This window comes from Hibiscus syriacus, unplaced genomic scaffold, assembly GCF_006381635.1.
Source record: "Hibiscus syriacus cultivar Baekdansim isolate YM2019G1 unplaced genomic scaffold, ASM638163v2 tig00110007_pilon, whole genome shotgun sequence".
In the NCBI taxonomy this organism is placed as follows: domain Eukaryota; kingdom Viridiplantae; phylum Streptophyta; class Magnoliopsida; order Malvales; family Malvaceae; genus Hibiscus; species Hibiscus syriacus.
Window position 1 is genome coordinate 2,304,506 of NW_024062559.1, and position 26,903 is coordinate 2,331,408.

Here is a 26,903-nt window from a genome sequence, read left to right on the forward strand (position 1 = left end):
ATATATAATAAAAACAATTTGGTCAAATATATATTCTAATAATCTTTTATTTCTTTAACTAAACACGGTAATCTTACATTCCTACTAAACCAACCAAACACAAAATACAACATTCCCAGTAATTCATTCCCACTTATAATCTTACATTCTGTGAACCAAACGCACTCTAATAATTATAAAATAAGTATGCTTGATGATGGGGTTGTGTTTGCCAACCGACGGTTCTGATTTACCTGAAAAGCAATAAACGGTCTTGATTGATGGAATGACTTGTTTACTGTCCCACGTCTCAGGAAACATCTTCTGAGCATTTTTTCTAATAAATTGACTGAGTCCACCTTCAATTCTCTTTTCGCTCTCTTTACAAGCATGGGACGAGGTGCATCTAAGCCATCTTGAATCTCGTAAGTCTCTTCTGTTTTATTTACCCTTTTGTTTAAACTTGTGATTTTTGTAATTGGGTATTAGTAGAATGGCCAGATCTTTGAACTTAGTCGCTTAAATTGCTTCCGCTACTAATAAATTTTGATATTCTGGTTGTTTAAATTTCTAATTTGATTAAAGAGGGTTAAATTTCTAATAAATTTTGTTTGATACAAGTTTGCAAGGGTTAAGCTGTGCTGTAGCTTTGAAATGAGCCCTGGGGTTTTGGTTTAATCTAAGGAATGATTTGGCTTTCAATTTAGAAAACCATATTTTATTTTGATCTTTAGGCTTTTCTTTGATACCTTCGGATTGCAAAGAATGGACGTTGCTTGAATTCATGGGTAAACTTGATTTGTTTCTTTATGATGCTTAAAACTTTGGGGTTTGGAATTTGATGCCTCTGAGCAGAATTTAAATTGTGAGTGTGGTTGCGTTTCTGTTGCATTGCGTTTAACTCGATTGCGGACATAGCGGCTGTTATTGGAGGTATCACAGTCATGCAATAACGGTTTTGGATGGCACTGCTATTGCTACATATTGGCCGCTATTCCAATAGCGGATTGTTATTTAAATCCCTGCCTCTGATCCGCTTTTTGTTTCCCTGCAAATGGATCTTAAAGAGAATGTTCCCCAACAGGCACCACACAGCATCAGCAGAAGTGGTATGATCCATCCATTTTAGATTACTGCACCAGGATGGATCCTTCTTTCAAGAGATTCAACCAATCAAATTCTTCAATGTTGTCTAATAACCAAATCAAAGTCCTTATCGAAGATGGCGCCGTTAATGAATTGCTTCAGGATTGTGATCCAAGTGCAATGCTGAACAATCTTTCATTCCTTGAGCAGAAGATCTACCAGCTTCAGGATTTGGTATGTTTAATCATTGGCCGGAAGGGCCAAGTGTTGGGGCGACTGGATGAACTTGTTGCTCAGCAACAACAGCTAGTTATTGCTGATCTCACTTCGATAATCGTTCAGTTGATATCTACTGCCGGTAGTCTTCTTCCATCTGGTAAGCAGACACTTTCTGCAGGTACTCCGTGTCTTGGACAGTTTGCCGGATTCATCTTCCCTTCCGTGCAAGGGCTGAATGATGGGTTTCAGCCCCAAAATGCTGGTGGAACAGTAGTTTCTGAGCTGCGGATCCCAGTTGATATTAGTTTTAAGAACGGAAATGAGCAGAATCATATTGAGGAACATGAATCGAAAGATGAGGACGATGAGGAGGAGGGGGAAAGCTTTTACCTGGCACGTACGAGATATTACAGTTGGAAAAGGAAGAAATCCTTGCACCCCACACTCACTTCTGCACTATATGTGGAAAAGGATTCAAGAGAGATGCGAATCTACGAATGCACATGAGAGTGATGGAAATGAGTACAAACACAAGGAGCACTTGCGAAACTGAGTAAAGAATCCGACTCTGAACCGGCTATTAAGAGGTATTCCTGCCCTTACGCCGGTTGCAAGCGGAACAAGGATCACAAGAAGTTCCAGCCTTTGAAGACCGTTTTTATGCGTCAAAACCATTACAAGAGAACCCACTGTGATAAGAGCTACATTTGCAGCAGATGCAATACCAAGAAATTCTCAGTAATTGCTGATCTGAAAACTCATGAGAAGCATTGTGGAAGAGATAAATGGCTTTGTTCTTGCGGGACCACTTTTTCAAGGAAAGATAAGCTGTTTGGGCATATTGCTCTTTTCCAAGGTAACACTCCAGCCATTCCTTCAGAAGAAGCTAAAGCACCTTCCGGGCCATCTGATCGAGCGGATGACAATCAAGCGGCGAATAAGATCGGAAGCATGAACTACAACTTTTCGTCTAATGTTTCTAGTGAAAGTGAGGTTCAAAGTAGTATGGATATTAAAGGGAGCATTGATGATCCTGCTGGTTATTTCTCACCGTTGAACTTTGATACATGTAATTTTGGCGGGTTTCATGAGTTCCCTCGACCACCGTTGGATGATTCCAGAGTTCGTTTGCATTTCTCTTTTCCGGGTCCTGTAATTACCGTAAGAAAAGTGGAGAAGACTAAAGCCTTTATAATCTGAGTGTGGCTAATGTTTATGGATGTATTTTTTTCCTTCACTGGAGTAGGGATTCAGGAATATAATTTTGTTAAATTTGTCTGGTAAAGGCAGCCTTATGTACTTGGTTGCTTAAATAAATGCTCTTAATGTTTGATAATGTTGTCATTTTCACCTCAACATTTTTATATTGAGATAAAATTCCCTTTATTGGATGAAACCGTTAATGAACTTGAATAATGATAAGACATGTACACATAGAATACCACATCAGCATTTGACATCATCCGGTTGATTTAAAAGGAATGCATGGAATTAAACCCAAATGAAGGTTATAATGAGATTTGACCTCAAGCCTAACCACCAAGCCAATTTGCTTACATGTTAATATTTTACTAACAAATATATTTAAAGTAAATTGTATTAGTAATTACTTATATACATGTTTATGAAGATACATTAATTATAATATAAGTTAAATTTATATTTAATATTAATGTTAAATTAAATATTTTAATTTTTCTAAATATGAGTTTAATATTTTACTGACTGACATCCATGTAGTATCATCCGATTAGTTGTAATCGATTTAAAAATAACAAAATATAAATAATAATTTTTTTAAATTTACGGGTTTGACATTTCGTGTGGATCTGTCATATCATCATTCTAGTCCATGTGGATATACCACGTCAACGTGAAGTGTTGATTATTAGTCAACTAATTTTCATCTAATTAGAGAATATTTTACTTTAAAATAATCATTGAGGTCAATTATTTAAAAAGAATAAAATTAAAATGATTATTATATAAAACGCGAGGGTGTTTTTGTCATGCATTTTCTCTTGGGATAATCTAAAAAATTGTTTAACACCATGCTTGATTGAGAGAAAGAACCTACCGTAAATTTGTATGGAACTAGTTACTTGATATGCAAAACACTATAATTCTTTCTGGTTCAAAATATAACAGCTAGTATACATATCAAATGTTTTAGCGGATTGAACTGATCTTCCACAGTGGGAATTATGAAGCAGAATGAGTTTGAAACCCTTGATATCTCCATTCCACAGTGGCGAATCAAGGAATTTTTGTTTGAGAGTGGACACATATATATTAACAAGACAAATTTTTTAAGTGGGACAAACACAAATAAAATTTATGGTAGGCACCATTATAAAAATAGATAATTAACCCGAAAAAAATCAGATTTCAGGATGTGCACAAATAAAATTTCAGAATTGACATTGTCAATAAAATAAAAAACTAAATGAATAAAATTCGGATTTAGGCTCCCTCAATGGATCAGCCACTGCCTTTGGATGGCTTCTTTAAGGGGCAACGTCCCTTAAAACCACATCGTCCATGACTGACCAGTGTGTGTCTCTATGAGAGCTATCAGCCCACATGAACCGCTCAGAGAAGGGATTCACCACTCTCCCGGAATTCTTGCATTGTCTCACAGATCAAGCCCTGCAAAAACACAGTACCTTTGCAATGGCTTGATAAGGGGAAAACCAGAATTGTTAAATTACGTTGTCATAATAATTGAATAGAACAAATTATATAGATGATCCCTTATATTTTTGGTCTGATCAATTTTGTTTATCAGTTTAAAAATAAAGTAGTTTTTGTCCTTCAACTGTAATTCCTATTAATCCATTAAAGGAAGTCTGTGTTGTCATCAATGAGTTAACGGTGCTAAAGGTGAAAACTTTGGACTGTAATTATGGAGAATTTTCAATTGCCAGCCATGGATTTCTACTTGAAGATACGTACGTGGACAGATTTAGGGGCAAATATAAAATTAAGCCATTTGAATAATATGATGGAGATTTCCCCCCTAACGTGACAGTTAACCCCGGTTCTTACGTGTTCTTCACGAACCCAAAATTAGGTGGTGTTGTCGCCCAATCACTGTCGCTGCTACTTCCTCTAGCCATCATTTTTTTTCGGATTTCGGTTTTCAACGTCACAAACTTTAAAACTCAGAATTTAGTCTAGGGACCAAAACGAATGGATTGATAAAGTAACGGATCAAAACTACTTTTTCTTTGAACCGGGTCATAATCGGTCATACCAAAAAACATAAAAGATCATCAAATATTATAAATGAACAAAACGTTGGATAAATTATCGTATAATGTTCGTTTATTAAATTAAATAAATGAGTATAAACACAACTTTATCTACTACTGTAATCTTATTTATATTTTTATGTTACATCAATGAATATATTAATAATAAATAATAGATTTTGGGAAGATGAATGTGGATGGGATTGAAATGAGATTTTAGATTTTTTATTTTTAGATATTTTATAAAATATTCTTTTAAAAAATAGAATCAATTTATTTGTTAAGGGGTGTCAAAATCTTTTTAAGAGTAATTTATTTTATATATAATTCGTATAAAAATAATTTTAAGAAATTTTACGGTGCATTTCATTCTATATTGACTTCGCTAGTGGCTTTGATCTTTAGAGTGACGTCATTGCTCAACACAACCAGTTACCAATCACTAGTCATTTTTTTGCAAAGTAGGGCGTAATCAAGGATATGATATGTTGGTAATGCTCAATCCCACATAGTATGTGAAATACAATTGGGAATGAGTATTTAAGGCTTGGATTCTCCATACCCTTGTTGAGTGATAGAGAACAAGGGAGACTCTCGCGTGTTAACGCCGCCGCCGTTTGTCTCAGCTCGGCACACAATGGGGCGAATTTGTTTCTAAGGCACTTTGAGCAAGCTGATTCTCGATCTTTCCAAGCTCGATAAACTTGATTGGAAGAATTATCAGAGGTGGTCCCAGTAGATCCTAATCTTTTTCAAGCAACTTGATATGACTACGTGTTGCTCAAGCCACCACCTACTATTATAATGGATGACAAGTCGATAATGGATCAACTCCATGACTACGAGAACTTGGTTGCTGACATTGTCGTCGAACGAATGCAAATATGTGAAGTGCTTCGTACCAATGTCTTCATTGAAAAGTGTCCAAGTCCTGGTCTAACAACCGTACTCTCTTAAGCATAAGAAGAGAGATCTTTAAAGTTAACTTAGTTGAATCTAGGTTAAAAAAGATCATGAAACGAGGGAATCAAGACAAAAAAAAAACCTCATAAGGTTGCCAACTTCAAGAAATTAGGAAAGGCCAAAGTTGAGGGGAAGACACTCAAGTGCTATGTCTGCACTCTAGCCAGCCACAAAGCTATCAATGCCATCACCGCTCAAACTGTCAGAATGACAATAAGCCACAAAAATGCATGTTGCAAAAAGGATGATGACATCATTCTTGCGGTGGTTTCAGAAATCAATCTGGCGGAGAACAGTTCTAAATGGGTGGTTGACACTAGCGCTTCAAAACACTTCTATGTAGGGAAAGACTTTTTCACCTAGTCTGAGGATGGGAATGAAGGTGAACTTGTGTACATAGGGAGCTCTAGCAGCTCAGAAGTGCTAGGAAAGGCAAAGTTTTACTCAAGCTGACTTCTGGTAAACTCTGGCCTTCAATAATGTTATGTATGATCTGCCTTGTGTGGAAATTTGATAAATGGTGGGCTTCTGAATATGACAAACATTAAGTTAGTTTTTGAGGCAGATAAACTATACTTTCCCAAAACGGTGATTATGTAGGGAAAGGTTTTCTAAACGGAAGTTTATTTGCCATAGAAATTCAACTTAATGAAATAAAGCTACCACTTTTTCACTGTTGAATAGTTGATATGTGGCATGTTAGATTAGGACACGTGAATATCATGATTTAAAGAAATTGATGAAAATGAATGTTCTACCTCAACTAGACATAACTAGCTTTAACAAATGCGAAATTTGTGTTGAAACCAAGCATGTTAAACCTCACTTTAAGACTGTTTCTAAGAGAAATACTGATTAGAACCTATTCATACTAATTTAGCAGACTTTAGAAACATTGAAAGTAAAAGAGGAAAACACTACTACATAACTTTTGTAGATGATTATTCAAGATACACAAAAATTTTCTCCTAAGAACTAAAGATGAGGCTGAAAACTTCTTTCTATTTATAAGGTAGAAGTTGAGAATCATTAGGAGAATTAAAAGGGTTAGATCTGATAGAGGTGGTGGATATGGATCAAATTTTTTAAAAGAGGTTTGTGAGTAGAACGACATAATTCACAAAACTTCAACCCCTTATTTTTCTAAACAAATGGTATAGCCGAAAGGAAAAATAGAACTTTAAAAGAGATGATGAATTCATTATTGATAAGTTATGGTCTATCTGATAACATGTGGGGCGAAGTCATTCTATCCGCAAATAATATCTTGAACTGAGTACCTCATAAGAAATTAGATTTTACTCCATACAGTTTTGGAAATGATACACTCCAAATCTATAATACTTGAAAGTGTTGGGGTATCTGGCAAAGTGGGTTTCCTAACTTTAAGAAGACCACCATTGGACCTAAACCATTGATGCAATGTTATAGGTTATGCTACAAACAATGCCACATACAAATTAAGGCTTCTACAAGACTCTATTTGCGAGTTAAAAGATGTTTTCTTATAATATTCTTTTCCCTTAAAGAAACCAAGACTAGATACGAAACACAAATAGAAAATTTCATCCTTCTAGTATCCCTTCTAGGTTTTCTGAAGAAATGATTTCGAGCCTAGAAAAAGTAAAAGGTAATAGTTGAAATCTTTTGGATCATATTTCATTACTTCCTTTATTTCTGAGATAAATGATTTAGATATCTTTCTAATCCTATAACACAAAATATTTTTGTTAGATGAGGATCATAAAAATTATGAAGAAGCTATAAGATCCATCGATGCTAATTTCTAGAAAACGTTATCAATGATGAATTAGAATTGATAATGTCCATCATACTTGGGAAATAGTTGACTTGACTAGATGATTCAAATTAATACCGGAAGAAATTGAGACCAGATGGTTCGATCCAGTGGTACACTCAAGTTTGGTTTATACTTTCTTCAATACTTACTCTCGTAACAAAAATCTTAATGGTCTGTACATTATTTGTACTAGTCTGTATTCACAAGTTACAAGAACATCAAATGGATGTTAAGACTGCTTTTTTGATAGAGATCTAGATGACGAGATCTAGATGGAACAAACAACTAGTTTTTGAAGCACCTAGTTAGAAGGTAAAGTCTGTAGACTTAAAAAGTCACTTTATGGACTTAAGCAAGCTCCTAAATAGTGGAATGAGAAATTTCATAAAACTATCCTTAGTTTTAGTTTGTTGTCAATGGTTCGGATGCATATGTGTATTTGAGGATGTTTGGCACTGATTGCATCATCATAAGTTTATATGTGATGACATGTCTAACTTTGAGTCCATTAACAAAATGAAAAGTTTCTTGGAAATTTCATAAAACTATCCTTAGTTTTAGTTTTGTTGTCAATGGTTCGGATGCATATGTGTATTTGAGGATGTTTGGCACTGATTGCATCATCATAAGTTTATATGTTGATGACATGTCTAACTTTGAGTCCATTAACAAAATGAAAAGTTTCTTGTCCACTAAGTGATGAATTTGGGAGAAGTCGATGTAATCTTAGGAGTCAAAGTTACCAAAACTGAAAAATGGATTTTCTTTAGTTCAAGCACAATATATTGAAAAATGTTAAAGAAATTTGACAGTTTGACGTCATCCATATTCGAACTCCTTATGACCGTTGCATACATCTTTTAAAGAATAAATAAAATAGTGTTTCCCAAACAGAATATGCTAAATTGATCGAAACCCTAATATTCTTAATGAACTATACTCAACATGATATTGCCTATGTTTTGAGAAGACTTAGTAGATATACTCATAATCAAGTTGTGAGCACTGGATTGCTCTAAGACGCTTGCTGAAGTATCTTAAAGGAACTATGGATTGGAAACTTGAGTTTTTTAGATATTCTGCAGTAAAAGGATGTTGTGATTCCAACTAGGTTTTTGACAATGATTGTGTAAGCTTTACGAGCATGTATGTTTAAACATTAGGTGGAGCAATAATCTCGTGGAAATCAGCGAAGCATAATTGCTCGTTCTAGCATGGAGTCAGAGTTTATAGCTTTTGACCTAGTTGGGGAAGAAGCCAAGTGGCTTAGAAATTTGTTAGCAGAAATTCCATTGTGGGGAAGACAAACTCCTCCAGTTTCTTTTGTGTGATTCACAAGCTACGATATGTGTGGCTAAGAACCAAGCTTACAATGGTAAGAAAAGAAACATTATCATAAGACATGAATCTGTTAGACACTTAATAAAGAATGAAGTGCTCTCTTTAGAGTATGTGAAGTCAAAAAGGAACCTAGCAGATCCTCTTACCAAACGGTTAGGTAGGAACTAGTCCTATATTTGTCAAGGGGGTTTGGTTTAAAGCCCATTGGTTGAGGAGTTATCTAAGTTCAATGTGGTCAAACGAAACCATGGAAAGACCCATAGTGTACATTCCCACCTACCTATCCCTATGATGAATAATGTATATGCCCATGATGAGCTTAATTGTTCTTAATAAATTCATAGCCCAGACTTTGGGTGATCTTAGTGAGGAATATTTGATGAATTTACCGAATTTGGTTGGATATCTATTCATAATAAGTTCATAACTAGAGTTAAGTGGGTATTCCTAAATGTAAAGGAGGAAATGAACTTACCGAAAGAAAGGTTAAGTTTGTTAAACTCTTAATAAATTCAAATCCAAGAGTTTGAATGGTCTTAGTGAGAATGACTTATTGAATTTACTGATTAATGAGGTTGAGTATTTATTCTTAGTAACTTCTTATCTCAGAGTTTGGGTGGTTCATTAATAATGAACTTGAAGAAATTTACCATACTCTTTATGAGGTTGAGCTAATCTAAAAGCTCTTAATTATTTCATAACCCTGTTAAGGGTGGTTTATATTGAGATAAATCTGATGAAATAACCTAAATAAGTTATAAGGGTTGGCCACCTTCTATGAAAAACATTGGACCGTTTTCTAGCACACTTACTAGAATCCCGAGGTAAGATGGCCAAACATATACCTTTATATATATATATATATCTTACATATCGAGGACTCAGGTGGATGAAGGAGTTAATTGTGTGTTATGAGTTTACTCCTATCTTAGAAAGTTCAAGACTAGTTTCACTTATCTAAGAGAAGGATTGGTCATCATCACTATGTGCTAGTTCAAGATACGCTCACTAGTGCTTAAGCAACTAATCTCACTATTGCTCTTCTAAAAAGATTGTTTTCGCGTTTAATAAAAATTCTTTCATATTAGTGGCGGAATGTTGTTAATGCTCAATCCCACATAGTATGAGAAATAAAATTAGGAATGGGTATTTAAGGCTTGCATTCTCCACACCCTTGTTGAGTGATAGAGAACAAGGGAGACTCTCAAGCACCACCGCCGATGCTGTCCGTCTATGTCGTCTCAGCTCGTGGTCATGGTCATGGTCAAGGTCATGGTAATACGTGTCTTTGACACATCCACGAGGATACTATCTTTTTAGAGAAAATTCGTGAGGAATTTCTCTTTGAAAGAACAAATAGAAAATGTGAAAGACTTCATTATGATATTTATAGGCTACTGAGGACTATTTAAATTCTAATAATTCAAATGTTTTGATTTTGAAAATAAATAATTTAACAATCTTTTTTCCTAAATTAAATATGTACGTTAAGATGTATCAGGACTAATTTGCAGCTTTGTCAAAAGAATAGACAAGTTGTTTATTTCAGGAGTTACATAATTTAATTTTAGGAGTTACAAACGATTGAGTATTGATGCAATGAACCTGGGTTGATTTGGAGCCAGGTTTGTTAGGTTAATTCAACTGTTATAATAGGAATTTTAATTCCATAATTAAATCATATATTAATATGATTTTTTGTTGGGCACTTTTACCCCTATTTCAAGCCTATAAATAGAGAGTTTCATTCAGTTTTTCAACTCACTCCACAAGTCAAAATTCACCCTCAAAGTGTTCTAAGTTGTTCTCTGTTTTCCAATCAAGAAGTGCAATACCGCCAGTCCACTCCCGTTTCGGCTGTACGAAATCTCAGAGCGATCGAGTTAACTTTGGGGGATGATCCGCCTATTGGAGCGATTACACACATTAGAACGAATTTGTTTCTAAGACAGTAATTTTACCATGACACGGTTTCAACATTTATTTAATTATTATTTATTTCTAGTCAGTGCTAACGGTTTGATTTTACAATCAATATTCCCAACATGATCTTGTGTTGTGGGTGTGGTAAATTTAATTCCACTTCTCCAAATTGACAATGATTTAGATCGGAGATTTAAATTGTGATTGCAGTATATTTTCGATTGTGTTTATCGCGATTGTGGACATAACAGATGCTATTTAAGTAATTGTGTGTATCGTGATCATGTAATAACAGTTGCAAATGACACTGCTACTACTATATAACAACCTTGGTTCTGATAATTAGCCACTATTTAAAGTCCGATCCAAAAACACGCCCGTTGAAATAAAAATGAGTGGCACTTGACAGGAGCTGTGAGTGCTATTGACACTCCTTCCTCCATAGTGCTCTGGTCATGGATCCATCTTTTTATTTTTACCATGAACTCTGCAATCCATTCCAAAATCGATGATGCTTCATTTGTTAGATAGTATTGAGATTATGAATCAAGGTACTCATACGATAAAAGGGATTATTATGATGATAGTTTATACATCATTGGAATGATCAATAGAGTCTTTGACACATTGTACGAGCAGTCAATGATCTAAAAAATTTTTGAGGTAGACACGTATATATTAATAATAGAAATTTTTTCTTATGGGGTAGGCACAAATAAAATTTAAGAGTGGGTACAATAGTAAAATGAACAACTATATAAAAAAAATAAGATTCTAGGGTGGGCATTTGCATCTGCCACTATGTACGAGCCTATGTTACATTGACACAGGTACGGAGATATATACATGGACAGATACAGGAACGAGAAACAATAATTTAGGATATGAGTACGACAAGCGTATGGTAAATATAAAATAAATTCTAAAAGACATAAAAAGGTAAATCAAATATTCAGCACGACCTGGATTTTATTTATTTATCCTAAGTGAGTGGACAAATGAATAAGTACTCTAATTTCTTTCACAACAAGAGGATGAAGTAGGTTATTTAAGCACTTTGAAAACCAAAGATTGGAGCAATAGAGTTTCTTCACCAAAGTTATTCTACCAATTTTTCGGATCTAAAAAATGCCTTTTTGTAATAGAAAATGAACCCTAATTAAAAATAAAATAAAATTATAATTCATCTATATCTTTTTTTATTATTTAAATCTTAAAAATAATCTAGGATATGTGTGTGAAGATCAAATATCGTCCCCGATAAGTACCTAAAAATCCCTCTGACGTATCCATTTAATTTCATTTGTATCCTTTGAACATGAGATGTCTCTGGTATGTATTCAAACTGTACTCATCATGTACCCATGTTGGGGACGTATCAGGTACTTAGCGCTAAGGGTGTGTAAATTCGATTATCGAATTTAATCTGATCCGGTCCAAAAATTTGGATATATAAGATTTTGGATAGTTAAAATAGTGATTCATATTTATTATGAAAAATATCAAAATAATCTTACGCTATAAAGAATTAATATTGCATATTATTTTTTTTGGTTTGAATATTGCATATTATTTTAATAATAAATATATGCGATTAAATTATTATGTAATCTTATTTCTAAAGAGTTCTAAATTAATAATAATTATTTAAATATTTATTAATAAAATAATATAATAATATCTATATAGCCTATAACCAATCGTATCCCTTGCTCTCGCAATCTCAAATAAATACATATACACATAATATTTAGATTTTCTAGGTTTGATTTTAAAATTCAGACACAGGAAGAGAGGAAGCTTAATCGCATTCATGTGTTTTCAGACAACAAAATGTACTTTTCTTCATCTAAGTTGGATTTTTTAAGTAACATGTTTGGATCAGTTGTTAAAGGGATGTTGTTATCTGGAGATCTTAAATTTGAGCACATTGTATCTAAAGGATGTTGAGAGTTCATATAATGAGTTAAAAATCTTTGGACATATTGTTAAAGAACAATTATGGAAGGGTGAAAATTGTTACGTTCTTGGTTGAGTAACATATTAATGTTAGGCCCGTTACTTAATAAGTGGGTCAAACCTTGAGTGTTGACTTAAAGAAGTGACTGGGCTATATAAATTAAAGGGGAGTAAAGAGCCTGGATCTAGTATAATGTTTACCCACATTTTTTCTATTTCTTATCTAATCGTTTCACTTCTAGAATTTCTGTTTTCCTTCATTATGATTTACAATTCTAACCAAGTGGATTGCATCAGGTGTAGTTTATGTATTTATTGGGTGCTATAATCAGAGGCATATTCAATGGGTATTTTCAATACTCGATAAGTTTGATATCTTTAGCCTTTCAATATGGTATTAGAGCCGGTGTTCCAAGTGACTGTGAGATCCTAGTCGCGTGTTTGCTCTGTCTGCGCTCAGATTTATTATTTTTATTGGGTCATGTGGTTCTCCTTCCTTGGGAGACGGTGATGGTGGTCTAATGGTTAATCGATCGTCTAAATCGGTGTTTACGAATAAATATGTTAGTGTTCGTCTTGATGACACTAACTTTCTTCTTTAGAAGCAGCAGGTATTGTTCATGGTTCGACGCTATGAGTTGGAGCACTTCTTGGATGCGTCTATCCCTATTCCTCCACAAACGGTTATTGATGAAGAATGGGAGATCGTGGTTAATCCTGCTCATCGTCAGTATAAGAAGCAGGATAAGTCTCTAGTGTCGTGGCTCCTGTCTACCATCAGTCCCTCAAGTTTACCCCAGTTGGTTGGTGCCGAGACCACGACAGAGATCTGGAGTACGCTTCTTAAATTGTATCCAAACTTAACTACCAAAAACATAATAAGTATACACTGTAGATTTAGACCTCTCATGAAAAGGGATAATTTGATTAGGGAGTTTGCAACGCTAATCAAAGAGATCTGTGATCTTTTGTCAACAAGTGGGACTCCGATCTCAGAGGTTGAGCAAATTGTTACAATGCTTAATGGCGTGCCATCTGAATTTGAGCTTTTTCTTGGAGTGATTATTGTTAGTCGTGAGCCATATACATTTCACACTGTCACATTTGTTCTGATAGATGTTGGTTCTCGATTTAAGGATCCAACTTGGTTTCCTAATAGCATCAACATGGCAAGGCATGATATAGGGGGAGGACATAGCAACAACAGAACTAAAGGTGAAGCCAATCGTAATACCAGTGGTTATGCTAATAGTCAAGGAGGTAACAAGTACAGAGACATGCCTTGCCATCAATTTCCACTTTGTGGTAAATTGGGGCATCTGGTTGATAGAGTTGACATAGGTTTGTCATAATCATTTTTTTAAGGTAAAACAATTAAATATTATTCTAAAAAAGATTATGATTTATATTTTGAAAAATCGGCGGTTTTAGAATTAATTTGAATTAAATTGAAAAAGGAGTCGCCATCGACCTTTGGGTTAGGTAGGTCGAATACCTAAAAACGTCTTTTAAAACAATTTTAAGAAAAATCATTTTATAAGACAAAATTTGGTCTGCTTCACCAAAGATTCGATTAAATGGATTCGGGAGTCGGTTACGTATGGGGAAGGATTAGCACCCCCATAACGCCCCAAAACTGGTACTGTGTTGCTTACACGTTGTCGTAATGGTGGAAATTACAAATCAAATATAAAGTTAATAGATGATCTATTATTGAACATTGTTTAATTTGATTCGAATTAACTATTTAAAGAAAATCCTTTAACTCGATAAAAATCTTGAAATTAGTAATCTTCTCGGGAAAGCTATTTCAACTATTTTCATTATTAAAGAATATTCTATCGTCGAACATGTAAAAGATGCATATTGAATATAAATTGCAAATTGACAATTAAGAAAATAAAATACATAACTTGCATTGTTCAGTGTAAAATAAAAATAAATTAACAATTAACAAACTAAAAATTGATTTATTTCAAGTTCCATTAGTTCGTCGTATCATATTGTACCACTTCGGTCAAGTGATACTCTCACACCCGTTCTACACATACGTTCTTGAAATATTCGAATAACATTTATATTTAAGGAAAATAATAAAAACACATATGATAAAATAAAATATTTATAACATAAATAACAACATTTACAATATGTACGTACATAGGGGATTGAAAAGAAAACAAATACATATTACAAACCGAAAAAAAAAAAATGAGCAAAAAGTAAGTATTTGATGAAGGACCAAATAGCAAAAACATAAACTCAAAGGACCAAAATAGTACAAAATAGTAAAAATAGAAACTTAAGGTCTAAATAGCAAAAATAGGAACTTTAGGGGCTAAAATAAATAAAACAAAAATTTTAGGGACAAAATGATAAAAAAGAAACTTCAGGGACCAAAATGGATAAAACAAAAACTTAAAGAACTAAAATAGAAAAATAGAAAATTAGGGATAAAATAATAATTACAGAAAGTTAAAGGGCTAAAAAATACAAACTGGAATTTAAGGGACTAAACTAATAAAAACAAAAACTTAAAGGGCTAAAACAACATAAACAAAATTTAAAGTACTAAAACAAATACAAATAAAATAGAGCCTAGATTGCAAATATGAAATAATACATGTACTAAAAATGAAAATAAACCATAAATATCATTAAGGACTAAAATGAACTAAACATGAGCATAAATGACCCAATGAGCAATAAACCCAAAATACATAGGGATTAAAGATGGTGACTAGAATGAACTAGTGGCAAAACATATGCTTTAAAACATAAAATACATAATTTTACACATTCATAAATATTAAGGACAATCAATATTATGCAATTAAAGATCCAAAATCTAAATATGAACAAATATTATAATCAAATTGTAGGGACTAAAACAGGAATATTAAAATCATGAGACAAATATCTAAACATCAAAAGTAAAAATAATCAAGCAAATAGGACTAAAACAAACTAATATAAACATGTACTACTTAATATAAATAAAATGGAATACAATGACCCTGACTTAAAAGACCTTGAAATCATTTAAGGTTAAATATGGATGAATTTGCAACATAAACAACATAAGAGACCAAAAAGAAGAAATTAAAAGTTTCATTAATGACCGAAATGATGAAATTACAATTAAAGAGGACCTGATTTGCAAAAAACCAATGGACGAAAATGCCCTGTTGCCCCTCTGTGAAACGGCGTCGTTTCGAACAAAATAAAAGCCAATCTCAAGGCCAAAAACAACCGGTCACTCCCATTTGCCTACTTCTCTTCTCTTCTAAAATGAGAACCCTAGAAGCTCTCCCCCTCCCTCTAGTTTTCACCCGTCGATGAAAACAATATAAAACCCCGACCACCTCGAATTGTGGCCACGGGGTTAAAACGCCATAAAAGCCCCCCCCTCTCTTTTCCTCCTTACTTCTTCGCCACCGAGAAGAACAGAGCCGTAATGGCTCTTGGCTACCGTAGATCGGTGGCAACAAGGAGCAGTCAAAACCCAAAGACCCCAGTTTCTGACACTGACGAGGATCCAAAAGAGTTAAATCTCACCCTTTCCTCTTCGTTTTATTTTATGTTCTCACTTCCCTTTTTCTTTTCGAGACGCCGAATGAATCCTTTCCCTCTCAGTTTTTTTAATTTCCCCTCTTGGTTTTTCTGAAAATTCCCTCTCAGCTTCTTCTGTGAAAATCTGAATATCCCCCCGATTCCTCATTGCTTTCTTTTTATCCCTGCTGTGATTGGCTTTTGATTGACTTGAGATGACAGAGTAGTTAAGATTGCCTCGGGATATCTTGAATTTTTCTAATTTTCAGTTGTTAATTGTCACTGTTGGATGGAATGATGATGTTGGGTCACTGTTTATGCAGGGGAACAGTCGACGGCGTCTCGGTGACTCGGCGGTCGATCACGCGCTGGTGGGACTGACCGGTGAACTTTACGTGCGGTTGGGGAAACTAGAACAGCAGATGTGGTGGTTGTTTGATATTTTGGGGTTTAATAATTTAAACAGGGTGTTTAGTTGGGTCGCGGGGCTTGGGTTATGGGTTTGGGTCGGGATGGGCTCTATTCTTCGGGCTGAGTCAATGTTGGGTTGTGGGCTTGAGCTGATTGGGCTATGGGTCTTTGTACTGGGTTGAGCTTGATCACATGTTGGGCTTGTGTTTGGTGAGGCCTATAACAAAATGTAAACATAAATAATAAAAATAATAATGATGATGATGATGATGATGATGATAATGATAATTATAAATTGAAAATAAAATTAAATAGAAAAGACCTGGACAAAAACGGGTGTCTACAGCTGCCCCTCTTTGCACATTATTGGGTTAACAAGAATAGGGCAAAGATGGCAAGACAACACGTTTTTGTCTGGTTCTCCCCCTTTTGCTTAAAAATTGGATTGTTTGTTGTTGGGGACTACACTGCTCATACGCGATGAAGAGGTCTGGTCGTCTAAGGGTGATACAGCTCCTACGTGAATAAGAGATCTAGTCGGGGGGGACACTGCTCATACGTGATGAAGAGTTCTTGGCCATCTTTAGGAATGATAACTCAGTTCATACGCGATATGGACGGCTGGTTATTGAGGGGTGACACGACTCCTATGTGATGAGGAGGTCTGGTCGAGGGATGACACGGTTTCTACGTGATGAGGATGACAAGCCATCTTTAGGGAGGGTAGATAACATGATTCCTATGTGACGAGGATGGCTGGTTATCTAAGGTTGACGTGGCTCCTATGTGATGAGGAGATCTGTCGATGGATGACACGGTTCTACACGATGAGGAAGGTAGGTCTCTTTAGGGATACTGCCTCAGGGAGACAAATTTTGTTCAATGTAAACGATCTCAAAGGTGCTTGTTTTGATTTTGTTTCCAAAGAAACGTACTCAAAGATTTTTCTCAAAAGAAATTGTCTTAAGAGAGAAAAAAATTTGTTTCCAAAGAAACAGACTCAAATATGAGTTACATCTTAAGTGACACGAAATTTGTTTCATAGTAAACAATATCCAAGGTTGGTTTTTCATTAGAAACTGTCTCAAGAGAGACAAATTTGTTTTTAAAGAAATAGACTCAAAGATGATTGTTTCAATAGAATTAGTCTCAAGAGAGACAAAATTCGTTTCAGGGAAACGACTCAGAAACGATCTCAAATATAGTAAATTTTGTTTCCAGCGAAACAATTTCAGAATTGGAAAATTGTCTCAAGTGAGACAACATTTGTTTTTTTTAAAGAAATTGTTTCAAGCGAGACAAAATTGTTTTTAGAGAAATTGTCTTAAGCGAGACAAAGTTTTTTTTTTGAGAAAACGATCTCAAGTGAGATCAACTTTGTTTAATGTGAAACAAATTCAAAATTTGCATCTCAAAGGAAAAATGTCTCAAGCGAGACGAAATTTGTTTTGAGAGAAATTATCTCAAGTGAGATTAAATTTGTTTTAAAATTCTCAAAATTTTTGGTAAAATGTCTCAAGCGAGAAAGAATTTGTTTTAAAGATAAAATTGTCTCAAGCGAGACAAAATTTGTTTTTAAGAAAACTGTCTCTAGCAAGATGACACTTTGTTTCGAGAGACACAACATCAAAGGATACTGATAGTCTGCTTGTTCCTGCTGGTGTGGAAATGCTTAATAAGATCTGATTGTTCGCATCAGGATTTTGATTCCCCAAAGTTGCCCCAATGTTAGATGTTGAATCTCCAAAGATGCTCATCGTTTCTTGCTTCAACACTAATTCTGAGCCTGAGCTTTGTGTCTGAGAGCCACATGTCAACTACCAAGATCCACTCCAGAGAGATTGTCTTGTTTGAAAAATGTTTTTATCCTTCTTTTATTTTCAGGAGTCTGAAAATATCAATTAGAAAATTTTTAAAAAATGTTTAATCAAAGATTTGAAAACATTGCCCCTTTTGAGGTTTTACAATTGACAAATAATAAAACAAGAGTTCATTGAATATCAAAGAATTAATTACACTGTTAATTCTTCAATAAATTATAGCCATTTGACAAGTGTCATGATCAATGCTATCTTTGAGGTATGGTTGAGTAAGAAAAGGATAAAAAATCTTAGGTTATTGTATTTGGTCAAAGGTATGGTATTTTCATTTATTTTTCATTCATTGATATGATGAAGTGGCTTCTATACTCATTTATTAGAAGTGATATCTGTCTCCCAGCCATCATGTTCTCATTTAGGTTACGCGATGCCTTATCAAGAGATTTATGCGATCACCTTCTATGCAATAGCTGCGCAGTTTTAATATTCGAGCCGCCTTTTCAGGTTTTCAACTCGAATCCTCCTTTGGTTTCAAGACGTTATTCAGGATTTACGTCTTGAACCCCCTTTGTTATTTTTTATCTATCATGCTTTAAAGATTTTAGAAAACCTTTTACAAATAAAAGATTAATCCTGAAGAGTAGGATGAAAACAGAAGATAATCTTTTCTGTTTAGAAATCCATGTATGATTAGAAGTGACTTTTAATGTAGGTCATGGTTCAGGGTTATGAAAGAAATAGATAAAAGGCTCAAGCAAGTGTTTACGGGTAATTGAACAAATGATCAATTCATTCTGATGCATTCGATTTTGTCTTGCTCAATTTTTATTTGCTCGCATGTCTTTTTCTTGATGTTTTATGATCTTTGAGTGAAGTGATTCTGTAATGATTGTGCTTGGCCAATCCCATGGTTTGAAGCTCGTTGCGTCATTTGAGTCGATGGACTCTTTACATGTGTTTCTTGTCCTATCTTTTTCTTTGTTTTTCTTTTGTTCTTTTTCTTTGCTTTTTCTCTTTGTTTCTTTTCTTTTTTCTCTTTGTTCTTGTTTTCTCTTTGCTTCTTTCTCTTTGTTATTTGCTCTTTGCTTTTTTTCTTTGTTGTGACTTGATCTTTGCACTCTGCGTTCAGTTCACCTTTCGGTATCTTATCTGGACTGATGTCTTCACTCATGCGAGCAGATTTTCTCCACCTTGCCCTCCAGTGTGGAGTGTGATCCTTGGTTAGGGTTGAATCAGAAGAAAACAATAATTCAAGCTCAAAGGGGGACACAAGGGATATATATTTTCTCCTGTTGTGAAAGGATAAAGAAAGAAAGTTGTTCATCATCTCATACACAAATGACTTTACAGAAGAGGTATCTCCAGGGGGATAGATTTTCAGGATTAATTTTTACTCACATGAAAACAATGTAATTAATACATGATAGAATTATTTTGAATTAATTCTATTTTTTTTCTTTATGCTTCTTCCAACATGTCTATATTGCTCAGGTTCATCATCATAAAATTGATTCGAGATGCCCCACATTGTCTTATTGTAGGAAAGATCATGTTCAAGCAAACATCTTGTACTCAAGAAAAAGTTGGTTTGACGTCTAAGATGATGTTTCAAGGTCGCAAAGAATGTTTCAAGGTATCGAAGAGAGGCAGTCAAAATTTGGTTCTTTGGTAGTGATCAGGAATTATTATGGGTAAAAAGATCAAGAGATTTTATTTTGGGGTTTTAGACAGGATAAGAAAGGTCTAATCTTGTCATATGTCAAAAATCTATAATTCTTGAAGAATTAAGAGAATCTGTAATTCTTTTGATATTCAAAGAACTAAAGATTAAAGCTTGCTCAATTATTCAACCTTAGATGGTAGTATAAATTCAATCATTAAGATTAAAAATATTTAAGCAATTATTAAAGACAGAACAAAAACAAGTTCAAACAAAACAATGCTCTCAGTGCAAATGGTAGATGCAATAACTCCATCCTTTTTCGATTGTTCATGCTCCTGAATCCATCAGTTTCTGAATTTTTGCTCTTCAGTTCTTTTTAGTTTTATGTGGAATATATAGAGCATCCTATGTGGTAACAACATCATGAACTTCAAGGAAACGGGGACTCTCTTCTCAGATCATCCTGGAAGGCCCAGTCCTACAACCAGTTGAATATGCTTCCACTGTACTGATTTATTCGAATCTTGCTTCTATATGGTGTCACATGGTTATGACCACTTCATCAAATCCTCCACTGATTAATTCCATGTTTTTATGAATGATGAAATGCAGATGTAAAGATGCAAATACAGATGCAAAAATATTGATCCCAACGATGAATATCTTAGAATAATTTTCACCATAAATAAAAGTCTTCACATTATAAGATAGTCCACTTTACATATATTCCTTCGCTTAGATGGTTGAGGCTGAAGTGGATCACTGCTTTGTCTCGGATCTTCATTCTTGAAAATGATGCCCCTCAAGCGTTATGTAACCTAACTCGGTCGATGCCTCTGCGGTGCTGAAGTTAGTGCTTCACTACTTGATGGTTAGCGATGTAATAATTGTGGATGAGAATCTACTGTTGGATTACTCTTTGGCTTAATGGATCATCATTTTAGTATCGAGTATTGCACAATCTTTGAGCTCACTGCTTCATCTCGTATGTTCGTATTTGGGAACTGATGCCCCTCACTAGTCTGTAAACTAACTCGGTTAATACCCCTACAGTGGTGAAGTCGGTTTGATAACTAGCGATGAAATGATTGTAGACAAGACTCTTCTGCTGGATTACTCCTCGAATCAATGGATCATTATTTCAGTTTCGAATGCTGCACGATCTTCGAGCGAGTCCTATTCTCGTACTCTGGACTACTTTTAAGCCCTCGATACATGTTTGTATATGCGACTACTTGATTGAAAATTTTCACCTCTTCTTGGGAAAATTTTCTCTCGAATATCCCTTGTTGATCAACACTTTTTTCATTATGACAATGCAATGCAATGCAAAAAATGATGACAAAATGACATAAACAAAAGAGAGAGAGAAAACGAGGTGGTAACACAAACAAAAGAGAAAAATGAGTTAGTACATGTAAAATAATCGATACGGATAAAAATGTTATTCAGAGATGAATATAACACCTACCCCTTCATTATATCTACCCGGACATGCTTTCAATAGATATCAATCCTACCCGGACATACTTTCTACCCACAATGATCTATTTTCAAGAAATTGATCCTAACCGCATGATATCTAGTTCGCATGCTTTTATTTAACATAATTTAAAGCAAAAATGAAAGGTTCAGAAACACTACTCCTTTGTGTACGCCTATTTTGGGTACTTACAATGGATAGAGGTTCTGTATGACTATACCTAAGGTGACCGTTCTACAGTTCACTATATATATATAGTTTCAGCTCTAACAGGAAAAGGGAACTCGAATTGTCCTTGCTGTCGGTGCCTCCTTGGGCTGCCAGACCCTCGATCCTCACCCATTACATGTTTTAAAATGAATGAGTTCAATTCGAGGGGATTTACTGCCTTATACCCATACGAGGAATAAATCCCTACGAAGGTATAAGGTATGTATCCCATGGGTTATTTGCTAAAACTCATACGGAGAATAAATTCTTACGAGAGTAAAGCATTCACCCTGACTAATTTGGATCGAAGCTCGTGTCTAGAACTTATGCAATGCAAATGTATGTGATGTGTGTGAGGAGGAGTATACCTACCTTTGACTCAAAAGGAAAACAAAACAAGGAACAAAAATTGATAAAACCTCGACAAAGCTGAAAGTCAAAAATAAAATGTTAGTATGACAAAAAAAATGAAGCAATTAAAACTTCAATAAGCGGATCATAAGTTAACTAAAGACCCAAACTCATAATTTCCACCAAGAGGACAATGTATAAGCGACCTACAATCTAACTCTCTAAAAAAAGTCCCTAGCAGAGTCGCCAAGCTGTCATAACCATTTTTTAGGTAAAACAATTAAATATTATTTTAAAAAATGATTATAATTTCTATTTTGAAAAATTAGTTGTTTTTGAATTAATTTGAATTAAATTGAAAAAGGAGTCACCATCGACCTTTCAGTTAGGTAGGTCGAATACCTAAAAACGTCTTTGAAAACAATTTTAAGAAAAATCATTTTATAAGACTAAATTTGGTATGCGTCACCAAAAGATTTGATTAAATGGATTCAGGAGTCGGTTACGTATGGGGAACGATTAGCACCCCCAAAAACCCAAAAACTGGCACTGTGTTGCTTACACGTTGTCGTAATGATGGAAATTACAAATCGAATATAAAGTTAATAGATGATCTATTTATTGAAGATTGTTTAATTTGCTTCGAATTAACTATTTAAAGAAAATCCTTTAACTCGATAAAAAATCTTGAAATTAGAAATCATCCGTCAGGAAAGCTATTTCAACTATTTTTCATTATTAAAGAATATTCTATCGTCGAATATCTAAAAGATGTATATCGAATATAAATTGCAAATTGACAATTACGAAAAATAAAATACATAACTTGCATTGTTCAGTGTAAAATAAAAATGAATTAACAATTAACAAACTAAAAATTGATTTATTTCAAGTTCCATTTAGTTCGAACATCATATCAGATTGTACCACTTTAGTCAAGTAATACTCTCCACACCCGTTCTTCAAATACGTTCTTGAAATATTCGAATAACATTAATATTTAAGGACATATAATAGAAACACATATGATGTAAAATAAAATATTTACAACATAAAATAACAACATTTACAATATGTACATACACAGGGGATTGAAATGAAAACAAATACATATTACAAACCGAAATACAAATGAGCAAAAAGTAAGTATTTGAAATTATAAAGGACCAAAATAGCAAACACATAAACTCAAAGGACCAAAATAGTATAAAACAGTAAAAATATAAACTTAAGGGTCTAAATAGCAAAAATAGAAACTTTAGGGGCTAAAATAAATAAAACATAAATTTTAGAGACCAAAATAGATAAAAGAGAAACTCCAGGATCAAAATATATAAAACAAAATCTTAAAGAACTAAAAAAGGAAATTAGGGACTAAAATAATAATTATAGAAAGTTAAAGGGCTAAAAAAATACCAACTGGAATTTAAGGGACTAAAATAATAAAAACCAAAAACTTAAAGGGCTAAAACAGCATAAACAAAATTTTAAAGGACTAAAATAGTAAATACAAATAAAATAGAGCCTAGATTGCAAATATTAAATAACACATGTACTAAAAATGAAAATAAACCATAAATATCATTAAGGACTAAAATGAACTAAACATGAGTATAAAAGACCCAATGAGCAATAAACCCAAAACACATAGGCATTAAAGATGGTTAATAGAATGAACTAGTGGCAAAACATATGCTTTAAAACATAAAATACACAATTTTACACATTCAAAAATATTAAGGACTACAATCGAATATTATGCAATTAAAGATCCAAAATCTAAATATGAAAAAATATTATAATTAAATTATAGGGACTAAAACAGGAAATATTAAAATCTTAAGACAAATATCTAAACATCAAAAAGTAAAAATAATCAAGCAAATAGGACTAAAACGAACTAATATAAACATGTACTACTTGAATATAAATAAAATGGAATACGATGACCCTGACTTAAATAAGACCCTAAAATCATTTAAGGTTAAATAGGGATGAATTTGCAACATAAACAACTTAAAAGATCAAAACAAAAGAAATTAAAAGTTCCATTAATGACCGAAATGATGAAATTACAATTAAAGAGGACCTAATTTGCAAATAAACCAATGGACGAAAATGCCATGTTGCCCCTCTGTGAGACGCCACGGCGTCGTTTCGAACAAAATATAAATGGCCAATCTCAAGGCCAAAACAACCGGTCACTCCCATTTGACTGACCTCTCTTTTCTTCTAAAATGAGAACCCTAGAAGCTCTCCCCCTCCCTCTAGTTTTCATCCGCCGCCGATGAAAACAAAATAAAACCCCGGCCACCGCGAACGGTGGCCACGGGGTTAAACGCCATAAAAGCCCCTCCCCTATCTCTTTATCCTCCTTACTTCTTTGCCACCGAGAAGAACAGAGCCCTAATGGCTCCCTGTCCATCGTAGATCGGTGGCACAAGGAGTAGTCAAACCCCAAAACCCTAGTTTGTGACCCTGACAAGGATCTAGAAAAGGTAAAATCTCACCCTTTCCTCTTCATTTTTTATTTTATGTTCTCGCTTCCCTTTTTCTTTTCGAGACCCTGAATGAATCCCTTCCCTCTTTTTTTTTTCTGATTTCCCCCTCTCGGGTTTTTCTTCTTCTGAAAATCCCCCTCTCGGTTTCTTCTGTGAAAATCTGAATATCCCTCGATTTCTTCTTTGTTTTCTTTTTTATCTCCCTGCTGTGATTGGCTTCTAATTCACTTGAGATGATATAGTAGATATGATTGCCTCGGGATATCTTGGATTTTTTCTGATTTTCAATTGTTAATTGTCACTGTTGGATGGATTGATGATGTTCGGTCACTGTTTGTGCAGGGGAACAGTCGACGGCATCTGGCTCACGCGCTGGTGGGGCTGACCGGTGAACTCCACGCGTGGCTAGGGAAGTTGGAACATCACTTGCGGCGACTGCTTGATATTTTAGGGTTTTAAACCCTAATTTGAACCAGGTCGTTTAGTTGGGTCGCGGGGCTTGGGTCATCCGGGTTTCGAGTCGGATGGGTTCTGGTCTTCAGGCCGAGTCAAATGTTGGGTTATTGGGCTTGAGTTGATTGGGCTCTGGCTCTTTGTACTGGTTGAGCTTGGTCACGTGTTGGGCTTGTGTTTGGTGAGGCATGTAACAAAATGTAATAATAATAATAATAATAATAATAATAATAATAATAATAATAATAATAATAATAATAATAATAATAATAATAATAATAATAATAATAATAATAATAATAATAATAATAATAATAATAATAACAACAACAATGATAATGATAATGATATAAATTAAAAAATAAAATTAAATAGAAAAGACCCGGACAAAAACGGGTGTCTACAAGGTTCAATCATGATTTTAAAGGAGTGGGATCATCACAGCCTAAACCTGATAGTGATGTTGAGGCTAGTATGTGCAAATTCACTCATGATGTTAATGACAATTCTTATAATCCTTTTGTGAGTATTTCTGTAGGGAAAAAGACCTCTGTTGGGGTTGATTCTCATGATCCTACTCATATCAATTTTCTAATTGCTAAAGGTGTTATCTCAGTTTTAGATCGGTGGCTCCCTGACTCAAGAACCATACACCATGTGACCTATGAGTAGTCTACTACTCCAAAGAGGCAACATTATATAGGTAATGGTAAAGTTCATCTAGGTGATGGTTCAACTTTTGATATTTCTCACATTGGAAAAACCTCTATTTTTGCTGCTACTTAGTCTCTTGATCTTGACCATGTTTTGTGTGTTCCTCAGATTACTCAAAATTTACTGTCATTTTCTAGATTTACTCGTGACAATGATGTTTTTCTCGAATTTCATTCTACTAAATGCTTTGTGAAGGATGAAGCTACTGGGAGTGTGCAGGTTGAAGGTAAATTGGTTGATGGCCTTTACTGCTTTGAATCTGCTTTTGTTCCTTGTGGTTCGATACATCATGTCACTACATCTTCTTCTAATAGTCAAAATGTCAATGCTTCTAACAATTACTGGTTGTGGCAGAGGCGCTTGGGGCACCATGCATCAAGTGTTGTGCATAACATTGTTAAAATTCATTTTAATAAAAATGTGTCAAATGTTTGTGTTACGTGTCAACTAGGAAAAAATCATTGTTTGCCTTTTTTTAGTTCTACTACAGTTTATACTCACATGTTTAAATTGATTGAAGTTGATGTGTGGGGACATGCACCAGTCAAGTCGATTGGTTGGCAGTACTATATGTCTTTATTTGATTTGTACAATAGACAATGTTGGGTTTACCTGTTAAAAAATAAATCATATGTTTTATAGGCTTTTAATATATTTTATTCCATGGTTAAGAATCAATTTCAAGGTCATTTGTTATCCTTGCAAACTAACTAGGGTGATGAGTTTCGGACTTTCGGGCCCTGCATAAGCATTAGCAGCTCTTGGGGTACAACATCGAGTCTGGTGTCTTCATACGTCTCAGCATAATGGAATGGTTAAAAGACGACATCGACACATCATTGACAAGACTTTAACACTTTTGGCATAAGTTTCTGTGCCTTTTCGATTCTGGTCTTATGTAGTTCTAACTGTTGTGTTTCTTATTAACATGTTTCCCACTGAGGTGCTTGGTGGTATTTTTCCATTTCAAAAGGTGTACATGAAGCAACCATACTAAAATTTCATGCGTGTGTTTGGATGTCAGTGTTTTCCTTGTTTGAGGCCTTATAATCTACATAAGTTTGCTTATAAGTCGAAGTAGTGTGTCTTCCTTGGTTACTCAACTCAACATCATGGATATCATTGTGTTGATATTACCGGGCGTTTTTATATTTCATGCTATGTTAAATTTGATGAGACTAATTTTACTTTTAATGATGTAGTGTCGAGTGTTAAGCAGG

General features: G+C 34.4%; 1 pseudogene; it reads left to right on the forward strand.

The window, feature by feature from the left end:
- The first annotated feature begins 310 nt into the window (after nt 1-310).
- LOC120212235 lies at nt 311-2,588 on the forward strand (annotated as a pseudogene).
- Nucleotides 2,589-26,903: the final 24,315 nt, after the last annotated feature.